Consider the following 17,309-nt stretch of genomic DNA (forward strand, 5'->3'; position numbering starts at 1 on the left):
GACTCAGTTTGGTGGTTTAAAGATATAGAAAAATAAAAATGTCCCCCATGCAGCCTGTTTGCTCAGTGTTCACTGAGGACATAAAAATCAGGAACATACCTGTGGGAGCTGTCAGAGATGTGATGCAGATACCAGAATACACCCTCGCGTCTGAAGCACTGACTCATCCTGCTCAGGGCACAGATAAGAGCATGAACAACACTGGATTGTCTGATTTGGAAAAAAAAGAGAAAAGTATGTTTGTAAAAAGAAAAAAAATCCTAACTATTCCAATTGCGCAGCTCCATGTTTGTCTTCTCTTACCCTACAGGAACAGTGCCATCTTGTCATTACATGTGTTGATGAAATTGGAAAAGGATGCGAATTTAGGGCATGAGGAAGTGGGCAGGTTTGTTTATAGCACTCAGGAAAATCTTTATGTTCTGGACAGTATCATGATAAACTTTCAGAAGCAAGTGGTCACTGCGGACAGGGAGCAGCTTGACTCTGGGAACAACTCAGCTTCTTTTGGCTTCAGAGTCCAGCTGGCAGTGGTGGAAAGTAGTGAGGAAGGGCTGGAAGAGCCTGGAGCTCCAGAAATAAGATGTGTCTTTCGAGCAACCAGCAGATTAGCGAACATCGGGCAGAGGAGCCTGTAGGAACAGGAGAGCGCTGGTGGGTCTCACTCAGACCCCTAAGACCAGCAAGCTGGCATGGATCTTATCCCAGATATTCCCACATTAGCTGCATCTCCTTTAGCACATTGCTTAGTGCCACAGAAGGGCATCACTAAGCCAAACCAAGCAGAGCTGAGAGCCACCTCTCTACACAGTCTGTGACCTGGGAGTTTCCATCCTTTAGATGTAGTTTGGTTTTGTTTGGCTTATTTAATTTAGTTCAGCTAAAGCATCCCCACCACAGACATGGCCTGGAGCTGTCTGAAGAACTAGTCATTGCCTTGCACCCTTGTATCTGTTGGGGACTGGAGAGCATTCGATACCCATCTGGAACAGATCTTCTGGTTTAATTTCTGGTTTGCATGCACCAACACCACTCTGCAAACCAAATCATGCTTAGTAAATGGGATCAAATAGGGAAGTTGCTTCAAAACCTCACTCCTTTCTGAACAAAAATACTAAAGTGGATGCAACGTCTCACATCCTCTGCATGCAGTGAGGACCCCTGTGAGCCCTGCTAACAGCTCCAGCACCACAGCAGTCATTTAACATCTGCTCGGTGTATCTGACTCCAGGAGGAATCGACAGGGAACCTTAATCTTCCTCATCTCACAGATAAGCCCCTGAGGACAGGCCTGAGACCTGGCACCAGATGAGGGATGGAGTAGAAGTTATCTCAAGATGGACGGTACAGAGAGCAGAAAGTCCCCTGCTGTATTCTGCTGTGCTCGTCTCTGCAGTAGTCCAGCATGCACAGGCAGGACCGAGAAAGCAGCACCCTGCGCTGGATCTGGAAGCTGGGGCTGATTTCAGGCCTGGGGAGACCACAGCTTTTACCCTGCTCACCTGTCTCACACTCTCACTCCCCCCCAGCATTACGCGCTGCTGCTCCGGGGCGGTGGGGCAGAAATCCCTGCCGGCTCCTGCTGCACCGCTGCCGGCAGTCCCTGGGCACCCTGGCACTCCTTTCCAGGCTCCTCAGCATCTTTCCTCCAGGCAGGACCGGCACCTTCCTCTGTCTGGCCCCTTCGTCCTTCTGAGACCTCACCTCCCTTTCGGGAAGCCTTCCTCTGTCAGCGACCCCTCTTCTCTGCAGCCCTCTAAGCCCCAGGTTTCCCAGTCTATGGGCAGCAGCAGGATGAGTGGTTAGCCTCCCAGCTGCTGCTCCTCTCTCGTGTATCTTTATCCACTGGAGGATTCGGGATGTGCCACTTCTGTTTACTCCAGGTGTTACCAATATTTACAGCCAGTCCACTCTGGTGGCAGCTGGAAAGTAGCAGGCTCCTGACAGAGTTGGAGAGTTTGGGTTTCAACATTCGCCTGCCCGAGCACAAGCCACCTGCCAGCCTTCACAATTTCAGCTGGTTTTTGCCTGTGAAAGCAGCATGACTAATACTACTTATCCTGGCTTCTCTTCTCCAGGGCATGCCATGCTCTTCCCTGCCTTTGCATCCATGCCACATTTTTATTGTTTGGTTGAATCTCCAGTAAAGTCAATCTGCGTTGCAGGACCATGGTTTGCTGTGGAAAGGAAAGCAGAACAGGACCAGGATTTAAGAGTTGTGTTGGAGAGGAGAGGTTGATGGTGTTGGATCTATTGCACTGGCCAGACGGTCATGTTTTCCAGTGACATCCAGAGCAGGGGCAACAAGCCCAGCACATTAGAGATGTTGCACCATTATCTACTGCTTCATTCATACCTTCCTATCCCAGCAAAAAAGTAAAAGATCATTGCCTTTTAAATAAGGAAGAATTTTTCTTTTTCCTACAGCAGCCCCTTACGTTACTCCCGCAATGCCCGCAGTGCTTCTGCAAGGCACGGCTGGTAGGACATGCAGGCCTGGGCAGGGGATGGACCCAAAAACATGCACAGGAGCATCCCCACACGGCTCGCACGGCTCCCGCGGCAGCGGAGGAAGACCAAGAGGCATGTCTCACTCCCAGCTGAGAAAGCTGCCTTCCCTTTGGCAAGTCACCGCCAGCTTAGGCGGCCCTGCCAGGCTGTCGTAATGCCATCGCCATCAAAAGCGAGTTGGACGTTTCTCAGTAAGAGGCGAATGTTAATGTAATGGGAGAAGAGATTAAATTATGTACAACTGCTCATACTTTTCCTTCTATGCATCAGAAATCTGGAATAATAGGTCAGGGAATAACCATGTGTATAAAAGAGAAGAATTTCCATCATAATAAATTCATAAGGATTCATAACAAACATTACTTGTTTATTTATGCAGAACTGTAATATTGACCTGATTACAAAAATAACAGGAAACCTCAAAGGAAGCCATAGGGCAGAGCAATCCTGGGCAGAGGCATGGGGGAAGATTAATACTATCGCTCACAAGATGTGACAACAGCTACCCTTGGAACATGAAGATATCTGAAAGTTAATGAAGAGATAGGAGTGTGATAATAAAGATAAACATGTCTTTTTAGGTTAGGCTGCCCCACTGCAAGCCTTATACTGTTTGATAATACAGTTCTTCAAAAACATGCTGATGACAGCCCTGCAAAGGCAAGATAATTTATCTTAAAATTGAAGAGAGAAACCAGGAGGCGCAGAATGTGGCACCAAAATACGGATGACACTGTCCTTGCCAAGGAGGCAAACAACCTTATTAAGGGAGAAAGGGGAAGAGATGGCTGTATTAGCAATGAAAAGGAAGTCCGGGGGAATATAATTACAGTGAGGGATTTGTATCAGCATTTGTACTGCTAAGCTTGAGGAGCTGACAAACATTTTATGTGGAGAACATCAGAAAATGAATGGCACCGTTTCTAGTGCATGGGCTTTATGTATCAAATTCATTAGTCCTGAAGGTATATTATAAGAGTTAATTTAAAGGTAAGAGAAGCATAGCAGTAAATATTGACTGAGTACTGCAGCAAGAAGGCTGTCACCACCAAAGGAGCAGCCTGCTGCGGTCTGCCCGCTCTCCTGCAGCCACCGTCAGTGTCACCGCAGATGAAGACTGTGCCACCCCGCTGCCGGACACGGCCACCAGCAGCGCAGCAGGGAGCTGCCACCTCCGGCACCTCCACCGCCGCTGCCCATCACTAACAGCACCTGAGCAGGTTTCCAGTACAGCCTCTGGACTGGACAACCAAAGGACCCGTGTGAGACACACCAAGAGCAGCGCCAGTCTGGCAACAGCCCGGGCAGTCCAGCACAGTTTCGGACGGCTGTTGCACTGCACAGTGGGGAGCAGGCAGGTGGACAGGCTTCCTTCTCTCCAGCGTGTGGCATGGAAACAGCAGAGCATACAGAAAAGTTAAATGCCTTCAAGGCATGCTCAAAAGGAGCTGAATCTTTCTGAGACAAAATAATTAACAGGATATTGAAGAGACAGCATAATTCCTGGTTTACAAGAAATGTGAACATTTCTGCTCTGCAGACCTTGTCCTTTGTATTTCAAACACAATGAATTAACTATTCATCCATGTTTCAGATAAACTTGGAATTTTACTTAACAATGAAGGATTAGAAAGCTTCTTACTAGACTGAAATACAGATATTTATGTCCTTAGGGTGGAGGGGGATCCCAATAACTCTGCTGCTGAACTGCCACATAACTGGATTGCATCAGTGTGTGCACACATCCACATGTGCATGCACATGCACACACTTACACCCAGGTACCATCTGGAAACCTAGCAGTAATCTCTCTTCTGACAAGTGTATGAGTGGTAAGAAACAACCAAAACTACAACGGGAGCAACCAGAAGGCAGCAACAGTCCAAACTCCTAAACTGTGATTCCCCATCCAGCACCAGGGGTTTGAATTATTTACGTTTTGGTCATGGATAAATGATTTCCAGCATCCTTTTGCACCCTTGAATGGAGCACTGAATTGCTTTTCTTGTTCAGAAGACAAATCTGTAAAGCTGGGGATGTCTAACGATGGATGTAAGCTACAGTGGCCAAAATCAGGTCCAATCTGGCTGACATCACCTGGCCCCAGGAGCTGCAGTGGGGACAGTGGTCCCAAGCAGACCCCACCGGGGCCAGGCACCCTTCCTGGGAGCATCCCCTCTCGTCTCCATCCCCAGCCCCATGACACGCGTGTCCCTGCACACGCATGTCCCTGCACACGCATGTCCCTGCACACGCCTGACGCCAAAGCCAGAGCCTCCGTTCAGCCGGGCAGCGTTCAGCCTGGCAGTGTCCTCCTGGAGGATGATTCTGAGATAATATACTGCAAAACATGGTTTACCTTCATGGGGATCAAGAAATAACAAGACTCAAAAACGTTCCTTCCTCTTGGGTGCACCTTTTCTGGCTGCTTATCTGGAATCGCAGCTGGGGCATTGGGACGCCAACACAGCAGCTTATTTTAAATCACAGACATGGTTCAGAGGAAGCAGCAGATAGGGAGGCTGCCTATGAGTGTGTGTGCCCATATGCACGTTGTATACACCTGTATGTATGTGTACACTCTTACATCTTCCATAGTTACAAATGTGTAATTTTTATATAATGTATAGTTTTTATAACTGCACTCCCAGATTGTGGAATGTATATACCCACGTATATCTAAATAGAAAGAAATTTTAAAAAAATGTAAATGAAGACAGACATGCACTGATTCAGGAAAATTAAGCATTTATAGCCTGTTTTAAATAAAGCTGAATTTTTAGACAGGGCTACTGGTCAGGATCTACCGCCTGCTCGCTCCAGGTTCCAGATCTCAGCAGTGGCCAATTCCCTCTTCTGCAGACAGATGTGGAAGAATCCTCACAGCGATGCGGGAGGTCCCTGCCTTTGTCAAGAGGCTGGCCAAGCCCTGGGATACAGGCGTTTATCTCCCTTCTCCTGCTGCCTCTCCCTGCGGTGCCTCTGGACACCATCCCTGGCCGCAGAGGGGACAGGCAGGAGGACACGGAGCGGTTGATTTATATTTTTATCATACTTTCTCTTAATTACCCCTTCAAATGCTACCACCACAGTCCCTCCAGATACCCTCCCAACAGCATGTACAAGTCACTCTGCTCCATCTCTGCACCTTTCTGGACCATCAACAACTCTTTAACATAAAGATTTGATTCAGCATTTGATTCAGATGAGGATGGCCTACTCACCTATGAAATGCCATGCTATTTGAAATACGCTTTTGTGGTTTTATACAGGAGCCCGCAGCTCACGTGGCAGTGGCTGACGGGACCTGGGCAGGGCAAGGACAATGGCAGCTGAGCCTGCCCCCGTATGAAAGGAGCCCTCAGGGAGCGCTGCAAGCAGGAGCGTCACCAACAGGGCGGGCACGCAGGGCATGGCACGGCAGCAAGGGCCTGGCACGGCTGTTCGCGCGGAAGGGCGTGCAGGAAGGGCGCTGAAGCCCTGCCGGCTCGACCAGGGAGCGATGGTACCCACCCGGCAGAAAGCCATGGCCTCTCCAAGCTCTGCACTCACCACGACTGACACAGCTCCCGGACAGAGCGCGGTGGGAACACGCTGCCGCCCAGGTGTCGGGGTGCAGGGTGTGCCCTGCCCTTATGGCAGTACCGGACGGCAGCAGTGAGCACGTGGGAGGTGAGCCCAGGTAGGGGAACTCCTCCGCTTAGTGACAGAGCTCTGGGAGGAGGCGAGTAGGCTGAGGAGTATCAGGGAGTGCGAGAGAGAGAGAGACTACTGGAATCGCACCCCGCCTTCCCCGAGACAGGCCCAACAGGCAGACGGGATGCACAACACGGAGCATTCCGTATCCTCTCTCCACCTGGCTGAACGCAGTGACTGAAGGGATGGGGCAATGGCGATGAGTTCCCGCCCGGCGCAGCAGGCGCGTCTCCTCTGTGACTGCCCCACCATCCCAGGTGCCCTTGCGTAATAGGTACGAGGCTCTGCAAGTGGAACCAAACAATGATGAGGATGATGGTTCTAGCTTGGAGGTGTCACCAAGGTTAAGTCGGCCTATGATCTGCGTCAAAACTGCTTCCATAAAGGAAAAAAGACAGGTCATTGTCATAGGAGACTCCCTTCTGACGGCAACAGAAGGCCCAGTACGCAGGCCAGACCCATTGCTTAGGGAAGGCTGCTGCTTCCCTGGGGAGCGGGTAAAAGACATGAAGAGAAAACTTCCTACCCTGGTATGGCCCTCAGATTATTATCCATTATTGATTTTTCATGTATGCAGTGATGAAGTTGCAACTAGAAATCCGAGGGCAATCAAGAGAGACTTAAGGGCCTTGGGACAACTGGTTAAGGGATCAGGAGCACAGGTGGAGTTCTCCTCTATCCTTCCATTTGCAGGGAATGATGAGGGAAGAAACAGGAAGAGCCAGATCAATACCTGGCTGCAAGCCTGGTGTCACTGACAGAATTTTGAGTTTTTTGATCATGGGTCCGTCTACACAACACCAGGCCTGCTGGTGACAGACGGGGTACACCTTTCTCAAGGGGGAAAATGATCTTTGCACAGGAGTTAGCAGGGTTCACTCAAAGAGCTTTAAACTAGATTTCAAGGGGGGAGAGGATAAAACCAGGCTCGCTAGAGATAAGCCTGAGGGCAATGTTTGAGGGACGGTGTGCTAGTGAAGTCCTTTGGTCTGCCATCTCAGTGGAGGTAGGGGATGGAGATCCACGCGGCAGCAAAGATGAAAGGGTTATGGATGTGTTCAAAACCCCGGAAGCACCTGAGAACCGTCATGTAGGAATTAGGGCTTCTCCCCCCAAAAAGGTGGCGGGATCAATAGCCCAACTGAAGTGCATCTACAACAACACACGCAGCATGGGCAACAAACAAGAGGAGCTGGAAGCCATTGTGCAGCAGGAAAACTATGATATGGTTGCCATCACAGAAACACGGTGGGATGAGTCGCACAACTGGAGTGCTGCAATGGATGGCTAGAAACTCTTCAGAAGGGACAGGCAAGGAAGGAGAGGCAGTGGGGCAGCCCTGTATGTTAGGGAGTGTTTTGGTTGTCTAGAGCTTAATGACGGTGACGATAGGGGTGAATGTTTATGGGTAAGTATCAGGGGGAAGGCCAGCAAGGCAGATATCATGGTGGGAGTCTGTTACAGACCAGCCAACCAGGATGAAGAGGCAGGTGAAATATTCTATAGGCAGCTGGGAGAAGTCTCACAATCGCTAGCCCTTGTTCTCATGGGGGACTTCAACTTTCCAGATGCCTGCTGGAAATACAATACAGGAGAGAGGAAACAGTCTGGGAGGTTGCTGGAGTGTGTGGAAGAGACCTTCCTGACACAGCTGGTGAGGGAGCCAACTCAGGAAGGTGACCCACTGGACCTGTTTTTTGTGAACAAAGAAGGACTTGTGGGTGATGCGATGGTTGGAGGCTGTCTTGGACATAGTGATCACAAAATGATAGAGTTTTTGATTCTTGGAGAAGTAAGGAGAGGGATCAGCAGAACTGCTACCTTGGCTTTCTGGAGGGCAGACTTTGGCCTGTTTAGGAGCCTGGTTGACAGAGTCCCTTGGGAGGCAGTCCTGAAGGGCAAAGGAGTCCAGGAAAGCTGGACATTCTTCAAGAAGGAAATCTTCAAGGAACAGGAGCAGGACATCCCCATGTGCCGAAAGATGAGCCAGTGGGGAAGAAGACCATCCTGGCTGAACAGAGAGATTTGCCTGGAACTCAGGAAAAAAAGAGTTTATGAACTTTGGAAGAAGGAGCAGGCAACTCAGCAGGACTACAAGGATGTCATGAGGTTATGCAGGGAGAAAATGAGAAGGTCCAAAGCCCAACTAGAACTTAATCTGGCTACTGCCATAAAAAACAATACAAAATGTTTCTATAAATACAGTAGCAACAAAAGGACGACTAAGGAGAATCTCCATCCTTTATTGGATGAGGGGGGAAACATAGTGACAAAGGCTGAGGAAAAGGCTGAGGTACTTAATGCCTTCTTTGCCTCAGTCTTTAACAATAAGACCAGTTGTTCTCCGGGTACCCAGCCCCCTGAGCTGGAAGACAGGGACAGGGAGCAGAATGAAGCCCCCATAATCCAAGGGGAAACGGTTAGTGACCTGCTGCACCACTTAGACACACACAGGTCTATGGGGCCAGATGGGATCCACCCAAGGGTACTGAGGGAGCTGGTGGAAGTGCTCACCAAGCCACTTTCCATCCTCTATCAGCAGTCCTGGATAACTGGGGAGGTCCCAGTTGACTGGAGGTTAGAAAATGTGACACCCATCTACAAGAAGGGCCGGAAGGACGATCCAGGGAACTACAGGCCTGTCAGCCTGACCTCGGTGCCAGGGAAGGTTGTGGAGCAGATCACCTTGAGTGCCATCATGCAGCACGTACAGGACAACCAGGTGATCAGGCCCCGACAGCATGGGTTTAGGAAAGGCAGGTCCTGCTTGACCAACCTGATCTCCTTCTATGACAAGGTGACCCGCTTAGTGGATGAGGGAAAGGCTGTGGATGTTGTCTACCTGGACTTCAGTAAAGCCTTTGACACCATTTCCCACAGCATTCTCCTGGAGAAACTGCCTGCTCATGGCTTGGACGGGTGTACTCTTCTCTGGGTAAAGAACTGGCTGGATGGCTGGGCCCAAAGAGTGGTGGTGAATGGAGTTAAACCCGGTTGGTGGCCGGTCACAAGTGGTGTTCCCCAGGGCTCAGTACTGGGGCCAGTTCTGTTTAATATCTTTATCAATGATCTGGATGAGGGGATCGAGTGCACCCTCAGTGAGTTTGCAGATGACACCAAGTTGTGTGGGAGTGTTGATCTGCTGGAGGGTAGGAAGGCTCTGCAGAGGGACCTGGACAGGCTGGATCAATGGGCCGAGGCCAATTGTATGAGGTTCAACAAGGCCAAGTGCCAGGTCCTGCACTTGGGCCACAGCAACCCCATGCAACGCTACAGGCTTGGGGAAGAGTGGCTGGAAAGCTGCCTGGCGGAAAAGGACCTGGGGGTGTTGGTTGACAGCTGCCTGAATATCAGCCAGCAGTGTGCCCAGGTGGCCACGAAGGCCAACAGCATCCTGGCTTGTATCAGGAATAGCGTGGCCAGCAGGAGTAGGGCAGTGATCATCCCCTGTACTGGGCACTGGTGAGGCTGCACCTTGAATGCTGTGTTCAGTGTTGGGCCCCTCACTCCAAGAGAGACATTGAGGGGCTGGAGCGTGTCCAGAGAAGGGCAACGGAGCTGGGGAAGGGTCTGGAGCACAAGGCTGATGGGGAGCGGCTGAGGGACCTGGGGTTGTTCAGCCTGGAGAAAAGGAGGCTGAGGGGAGACCTCATCGCTCTCTACAACTGCCTGAAAGGAGGGTGTAGCAAGGTGGGGTCAGTCTCTTCTCCCAGGTAACAAGCGATAGGACAAGAGGAAATGGCCTCAAGTTGCACCAGGGGAGGTTTAGACCAGATATTAGGAAAAATGTCTTCACTGAAAGGGTTGTCAAGCATTGGGAGAGGCTGCCCAGGGAAGTGATGGAGTCGCCATCCCTGGAGGTATTTAAAAGACTTGTGGATGTGGTGCTTAGGGACATGGTTAAGTGGTGGACTTGGCAGTGTTAGGTTAACAGTTGGACTTCATGATCTCAAAGGTCTTTTCCAACGTAAACAATTCTATGATTCTATGATTCTATGAAAATTTACTTATTTCTCTTGAAAAACTACTGAGCATTAATCTGAACTGTCCCTTACAGTCTTACTGATCAGTCGGAAGCTTAAAAACAGGACAGCACATAATAACCATTTACAGTTATTCAACTGATTGCAGTGTCCGTTTGTGATCCTAGCTTTAATGTGTGATAATGCAGTTTTGCCCGTGTTAGCATCTCATTTGTTTTGCAGCCTAGGGAGGCATCTGCAAGGGCTATAAGCATGATCCCCCCACTGACACCGTGCAGGGGTGAGGTGTGCGGGGTGGCACGGACCCCACGACTACATCAGTGCTGTACCAGCCCCTGTTACTGCCGGGCAGCTGCCAAGCAGGAGCTCACTACTTTCAGTCTGCTTTTTGTGTTTCTGAGCCCTTACAACTTTGTGGATTCTAAGGGATTGCATTTAATCCAGATCCCAGCACCAAATTATTCTCAGCAGTGCGCTTGGCTTTGCATTCTTTAGTGCCAGCTTTCACAAGCCATCCCCACATCCGTTTAACCTGTTTTTTGCAGTGTCCTCAATGTCTTCTCTAGTGTTGACTGACCTGCATAACTTTGTGTCACCTATAAATGCTGTCATCTCCCTGCTGTCCCCTTCTCCTCACCATTAATGAACAACGTGCTGGGTGATCATCCTGTTTCCCAGAAGCAGAGGGGCTGTTTCAGAAATGCAGCTTTCCTGAAGTGTCACACAAATGCATATGTACTCGTAATTTCAGACAGGGATTGTTTCGTTTCCTGCACCTCTTTTCTATAGACATAAATGTGTTAATAAAACACTGTGATTTTTACACACAGTTCTCAGCAGGAGATGGCTCTCAGCTATAAGAGAGTTCTGTCAGGTGGTGGATTTTTTTGCCATGAAATTTGCTTATTTCATTATATTTTTATCATGACATATTCAGCTTCTAATAAAACACTGTTTTCCTCAAAACCTCATTTTTGATAGATCTTAACAATGCAAAGGGAAGGAAAGCACAGAGAGAGTATTTTAATGCAGTACACTGCTTTCCTCTGGCAAAACACAACAAACTGCAATGCAAATACCTCAGCCTTATTTCTTGGTAGCTGGTATCCCTTGATGTTTTGTGAGCAGAAAGGAAAGCATATTTTGCTCCAGGTTCTCCATTTCTGCTGATTTTAGGGGTATGACTTCACCTGAAAATGTAAACCGCAAACAACATAACAGCCCAACCTGCTCATTGATTCGGTGTAAAGTGTGACCCTTGCAGAGTAACAGCCTAGCTGGCAGAACAAGTTGCTCTCCCCAGGAGACACACACCCCCCCTCCGGACGCCAACCGTCGCAAGACGCAGAGGCACAGCATCACCTCCGCACGCCCTTGGCGGAGGCAGGGGAACTCCTTTTGCTCCCTTTCGAAGCATCAGCCACGCAGGATGGACATCACAGACAACAGAACCACGTCGGTTTCCTCACTTGGATTTACCAAGCTCTTCAAAGACAGCTTGGATTAAGGAGTTTTTGCAATTGGAAGGGGTGGAGAGATTTTAGCTGTTGGAATGATGAAGAATACGCTTTTAGAAATCACATAATCTTTGGAAATTTTGATGCATCGGGGAACCGTTCAGACTCTGAAAGTACAGGCTTCAGGGGTGACCTTTAAGGAGAGGAAGATGGAAATTTCCTCTTCTCTTTTTTTTACCCCCCACAAACACGCAAGGTTTGTGAAAGTGCAAGTACAGAAAGAGGAGACTATGAGAGAAAAAATAAATAAACACAAGTCAAACATTATATGAATGTTATTTAAATTGCATAGATGGTTTTACCTGGAGAAGTACTAAAGCAATGCTTTTCTATCACAATGAAATTTTGCAGATATGCAATACTGAAGAAAAAGTCTAACTTAAAATTTTCTGCTTTATGAAAATACTGGTATCTGTTGCACGATGGCCACACTAATTTTTTGTCTTTCTGATGAATGAATATTGAGGAGGATAAAATTGTCAGGGTATTTTCAGTCTGTGGTTGTACTGCTTGTGAACTGAAGGTACAGTGCTACCTTTGGCTCTTTCACCAAGAGAAGGACATAGCAGCTACTAGGCTGTGGGAAATCACATCCCACCCAGGGATGAGCATCCCCATCCTGGCTGGGGGGTGAACATCCCCGTCCTGGCTGGGGGTCCTCTGCTGCAGCACCCAGAGGAGCAGCGTCCCTCACACCCTTGTGTTATTTGTCCTTGGCTTATTTGATTTTCAGTTGGTGGCTTTTTTTTTTTTTTTTACAATCTGGGAAACATCTCAGCCCTCTTGTATCTGTTGTTATTATCAGCTGTTAGGCTGTGGGTGTGAGAAACCAGTGCCTTGGTGTGGCCCCCAAGGAACCACGTGGCAGCCCCTACCCAGTCCCGTCAAGTCTGCTGCTCTTTCGGGCTCTTGCCGTGCCCCGCTCCATGCCCGCACCCAGAATGTTTTGGCACGGCACCTCTCGGCCCCAGCTCAGCCCACGCGGGCAGGCTCTGGGAGAAGGTGTGAGTTTCCAACGCTAATACAATAACTCCAGCGAGTGAGGCATTAGCAGCTCCCTGGACCAAACCTGTCATTGCAAACTGTCATAGCCGAAGCAGCAGAGAGGAGCTGTCAAACTTTTGTTTACTGGAGTGTTTTCTTGGGGTCTGTATCACGTTCCCTCTCCTGGGGCGCTGGGAGGGGAAGGACCAGCCATCATGCGAGCTCCAAAGTCCCAGCAAGACACTTCCAGGTCTGAGGCTGGCCTTCAGGCACAGGTCAATCGTTCAGTCCTGATATTAAATGTCCGTCCACTGATAGACTTTCTTGATTTTATTTATTTCATTAGCAGCCTGAATAGGACGCCCAAGCTTGACGGCAAGCTGCCGTCACCCTGCCTGGGGCTGCCCCGCTCCTCCGGGCACAGCCGGGAGTGGGGATGAAGCAACTTTCTGCAAACATAGCACATCTCTGTGCATCCATTACTATGAAGACATGCTGGGACAAGGCAAATTCATCGGCCAGGCTTAGAAATCGTTCCTGACATTTGGGTCATTGATTTAGTGGAGGTTGATATGGCCCCAAATTTAAGCAGCATATGTCTTACAAAGCATAAAGGTACGCTCTCTTTGTAGAGATTTCCAGGAAACATACCTGACGGTTTTATTTAAAGTTTTGAAAGAAACCTGTTGCTGTAACAGTAAAGTATTAGACATTGAATTTGACCCAAGGAAAGTTGTGTATATGTGTGTGTGTACATATATGTGATAATTGTATAATTGATATATACTACTATATACAATAGTATGCAATCATGGTATATGTACCAGTGTATTATACTACTGTAACATGTATGATATATCTAATATATAATAATATATAGTTAAAATATTCATATATAAATATGTTATGTACATTGTATATGTAGTTTATATATGTATGCATATGCACATAATGTTTAGATGGTTTTGAATTTTCTTTTTTATAAAGGGAGTGTTTTTTTATTTTTATGAAGGAAAAGGAAAAATTAATCTAAATTTAAAACTCAAAATGTCCGATTATACTAAAAGAATTAGGAAATTTTAAAGGTTTTAGTTAAAAGATTGAAAGTGTTGACCTCAATTTTTACTTATAATGAATTTCAACATATACATTTTGTGAAGATGACATAATTTTTCATTTCTGTCATTAGCATTTTGCTGCATTACTCTCATAATTTTTCCTCTTATGCATCTTAATAAAATAATTGTGGACTAAAGTTATTAATCACGCAGCTCAGTCTGTTTTTCTGTTGTGTTTCAAAATTAAATGCAGCTGGACTTTCAAAAGTTTTTACATCAGGGTAGCTAGATTTTTTGTTTCCAGGATTATAAAACATGACAGATCAAGAGAAAAAGAATTAACATTTTTCAGCCAATTAAATTAGACTGAATGGCTGAGATAGATAAGACAGCTGAGCTATTGAAAAGAAAGTAAATTAATGTGCCTGTTCAGGTGTAAGATCCCTTTCCTGTAATAGATTTCACTTCACTTTTTTTGACACGTTTTCTATGATTTAGAGAGAAAGCAACAGACTGAATAAGGGCCAAGAAGCCTCTTCTTTCATCTGCTCTGTTATGCTTAAACAATAATTCCAAATAGCTTGGGTTTGGTTCAAACAGTTTTTCTCAATCAAATGGAAACTGTGTTGCACATTAAATCTTTTAAAAAATGTGTATTTAGCACAGTTTAATGATTTTGATTAAAAGAGTTAATTCTGAGATAGCGAAAGAACATTTTTTGGCTTTTCCAGATTTTCCTTCCTTGACCACATTTTTTTGATCGAAACAATCAAAATTCACCTGAATTTTCAAAAGTCTCTGCATAACCCAAATCAAGAGGGTGGGGGCAGCACTGGGAAAGCACAGCCACTGCCCGTGGCCGCCAGCATCCCTGCGGTGCCTGCTCAGGCACAGCAAGGAGCCCCCCAGCCGCCCCCAGCCGCCCCGCTCCGCGTGAGCAGCTCCCTCCGCTTTACTTTCTCTTAAGGCAAAGTTGGTCTGACATTGGAGGCCTGAATTCTGCTTCAGGAAATGTATGTTTCACTAGTTTCCCGTGGAAAAACCTGTCAGAAGATTGCACGTCTGATAAAATACAGCGGTCTGGACTCTCCTCGGCCGCAAGCGCAGCCTTCCCCATGGGAATCGCTGCTCCTGGAGGCTTCGGGCAGCGAGGAGAAAGAGCAGGTTCAAACCTGTGAAACGCCACCATTTATCTGCATCAGACGCTGTCTTCAAAACATACTTTCTCTCCAAGTACTTTCTACCTCAATCACAAATAATATTTCTTGTAAGTGTAACTTGGCTGAGAAGCTTCAAGAGAGATGCTACTAGTCACAGAAAGCTGTGGGTTTTCAATACTCCCGTCTCCCTTTGCTTTCTTTTTTCTTTTCCTTTATAAAGTGTGCACGCAGATATGCACACACAGATATGCACGCACATATGGACACACTAACTGCATCTTTAAGGTCAGGGAATAAATCTGTGCTCACCAAATATGCTGCAGAGAGTGTGTGGGATGGATCTTGCTTGCTGAGGGGAGACGGCGTGCAGAGCTGCTCCGTCAGCTTTCCCACCAGCTTGCTGCTCAGGGACGGATCCCCACCATGCCACCAGCTCCTCTGCAGTTTGCCCAGACAATGCTGGGGATTTGCAGACAGCGTCTGTCCCGACCAGCAGCGACCCAGAGCTGGACATGTCTCTTGGGGTGACCCAGGCAGTCACAAATAACAGCGAGCATGAGTTTAACTTGGTCAGGGCCTCTCACTCGACGAAGAAGGGAGTAATTGCTTTCCTGCAGGGACCCACGTATGCCAAGCAGCACCTGGGCAGAATAGCTCGGGCTCCTGCAGATCAACGCTGCTCACCCGCCTGCTGGCAGAGGTGTCAGGATGGCTATTTCCAATGCAGGAAGCACAGCCAGAAACCTGTCCGGTCAGGAGCTGCTCGGGGGAAGCAGCTTGCAGCAAAGCCTGATGCCAGCGTGGTGTGCAATTTGTATGCGATTTGCAGTGGCACATTTAAAAGAGAGCTTGTCTTACAGATCATTATGCCAACTGAATCAAACTTGCACTTTTCTCCTTTTTTGTCTTTGCATAGATTGTTTTCCCTGTCATTGCAAAGGGCCTTCATCTGCTGAGTGTCTGGCACAACAGAAGAGAGAAGGGCAGAAGAGGAAGCTCTGCTGCTGAGCTAACACTGCCACCATTTTACAAAACCCTTGCAGGGAAAGCTAGTCAAAGGCTGTAGGCTTGAGTGAGCCTTTTTGTCTCTCCCTTTGGTTTCTGCAGCCCCCATTTCTTTTGTGGGTATTAGAAGTGTTTCACATGGTCGCTGTGAGGAGCAAGTTCATGACAGTCCCCTCTCAGTGGGTATTGCCAGCCCTGCAGGCCGGCTCAGCCCCGTTTCTAGCCAGGGAGTGGCATTTGGATGACCTCGGTTTTGCGCAGGAGGCTCTTCAGTGAGTCTCCAGTCCAGTAACCGTGATCCACAAAGAATGGCTTATGTTTTCAAAATGTGTCTTGATAGGAACTGGAGGTGTCTGGCACACCTAAAATCAGCTGTTCTGTAGGATGTTGATCTACATACTCAAGTGTCTGGCTCTGTGTGTTGCATCCCTGATAAAGGCAAGCTCTGTCGTATCTTTGAAGAACCAGAAAAAGTTCTCCTGCCTTGTGGGGATGTTTCCAGATATCTCATTGGTGGCTGTATAGCCACGTACAAACTGTGCAGCTTGGGCTGGGATTGGAGCAAGCAACAAACTGTAGTTGTCTTCTCTTTTAGCACTTTTAGAATCATAGAATCATTTAGGGTGGAAAAGACCTTTCAGATAATCAAGCCCAACCATTATCCTAGCACTGCCAAGTCCACCACTTAACCATGTCCCTAAGCACCTCATCCACAAGTCTTCTAAATACCTCCAGGGATGGTGACTCCACCACTTCCCTGGGCAGCCTCTTCCAATGCTTGATAACCCTTGTGGTGAAGACAATTTTCCTAATATCCAATCTAAACCTCCCTTGACACAACTTGAGGCCATTTCCTCTCGTCCTATCGCTTGTTACCTGGGAGAAGAGACCGACCCCACCTCTCTACACCCTCCTTTCAGGCAGCTGTAGAGAGCGATGAGGTCTCCCCTCAGCCTCCTCTTCTCCAGGCTGAACAACCCCAGGTCCCTCAGCCGCTCCCCATCAGCCTTGTGCTCCAGACCCTTCCCCAGCTCCGTTGCCCTTCTCTGGACACGCTCCAGCCCCTCAATGTCTCTCTTGGAGTGAGGGGCCCAGCACTGAACACAGCATTCGAGGTGCGGCCTCACCAGTGCTGAGTACAGGGGCACGATCACTGCCCTAGTCCTGCTGGCCACACTGTTCCTGATACAAGCCAGGATGCCATTGGCCTTCTTGGCCACCTGGGCACACTGCTGGCTCATATTCAGCTGGCTGTTGACCAGCACCCCCAGGTCCTTTTCCGCCAGGCAGCTTTCCAGCCACTCTTCCCCAAGCCCGTAGCGTTGCGTGGGGTTGTTGTGACCCAAGTGCAGGACCTGGCACTTGGCCTTGTTGAACCTCATACAATTGGCCCCG

Source organism: Ciconia boyciana, chromosome 6 (genome assembly GCF_034638445.1).
Source record: "Ciconia boyciana chromosome 6, ASM3463844v1, whole genome shotgun sequence".
NCBI classification, from domain to species: domain Eukaryota; kingdom Metazoa; phylum Chordata; class Aves; order Ciconiiformes; family Ciconiidae; genus Ciconia; species Ciconia boyciana.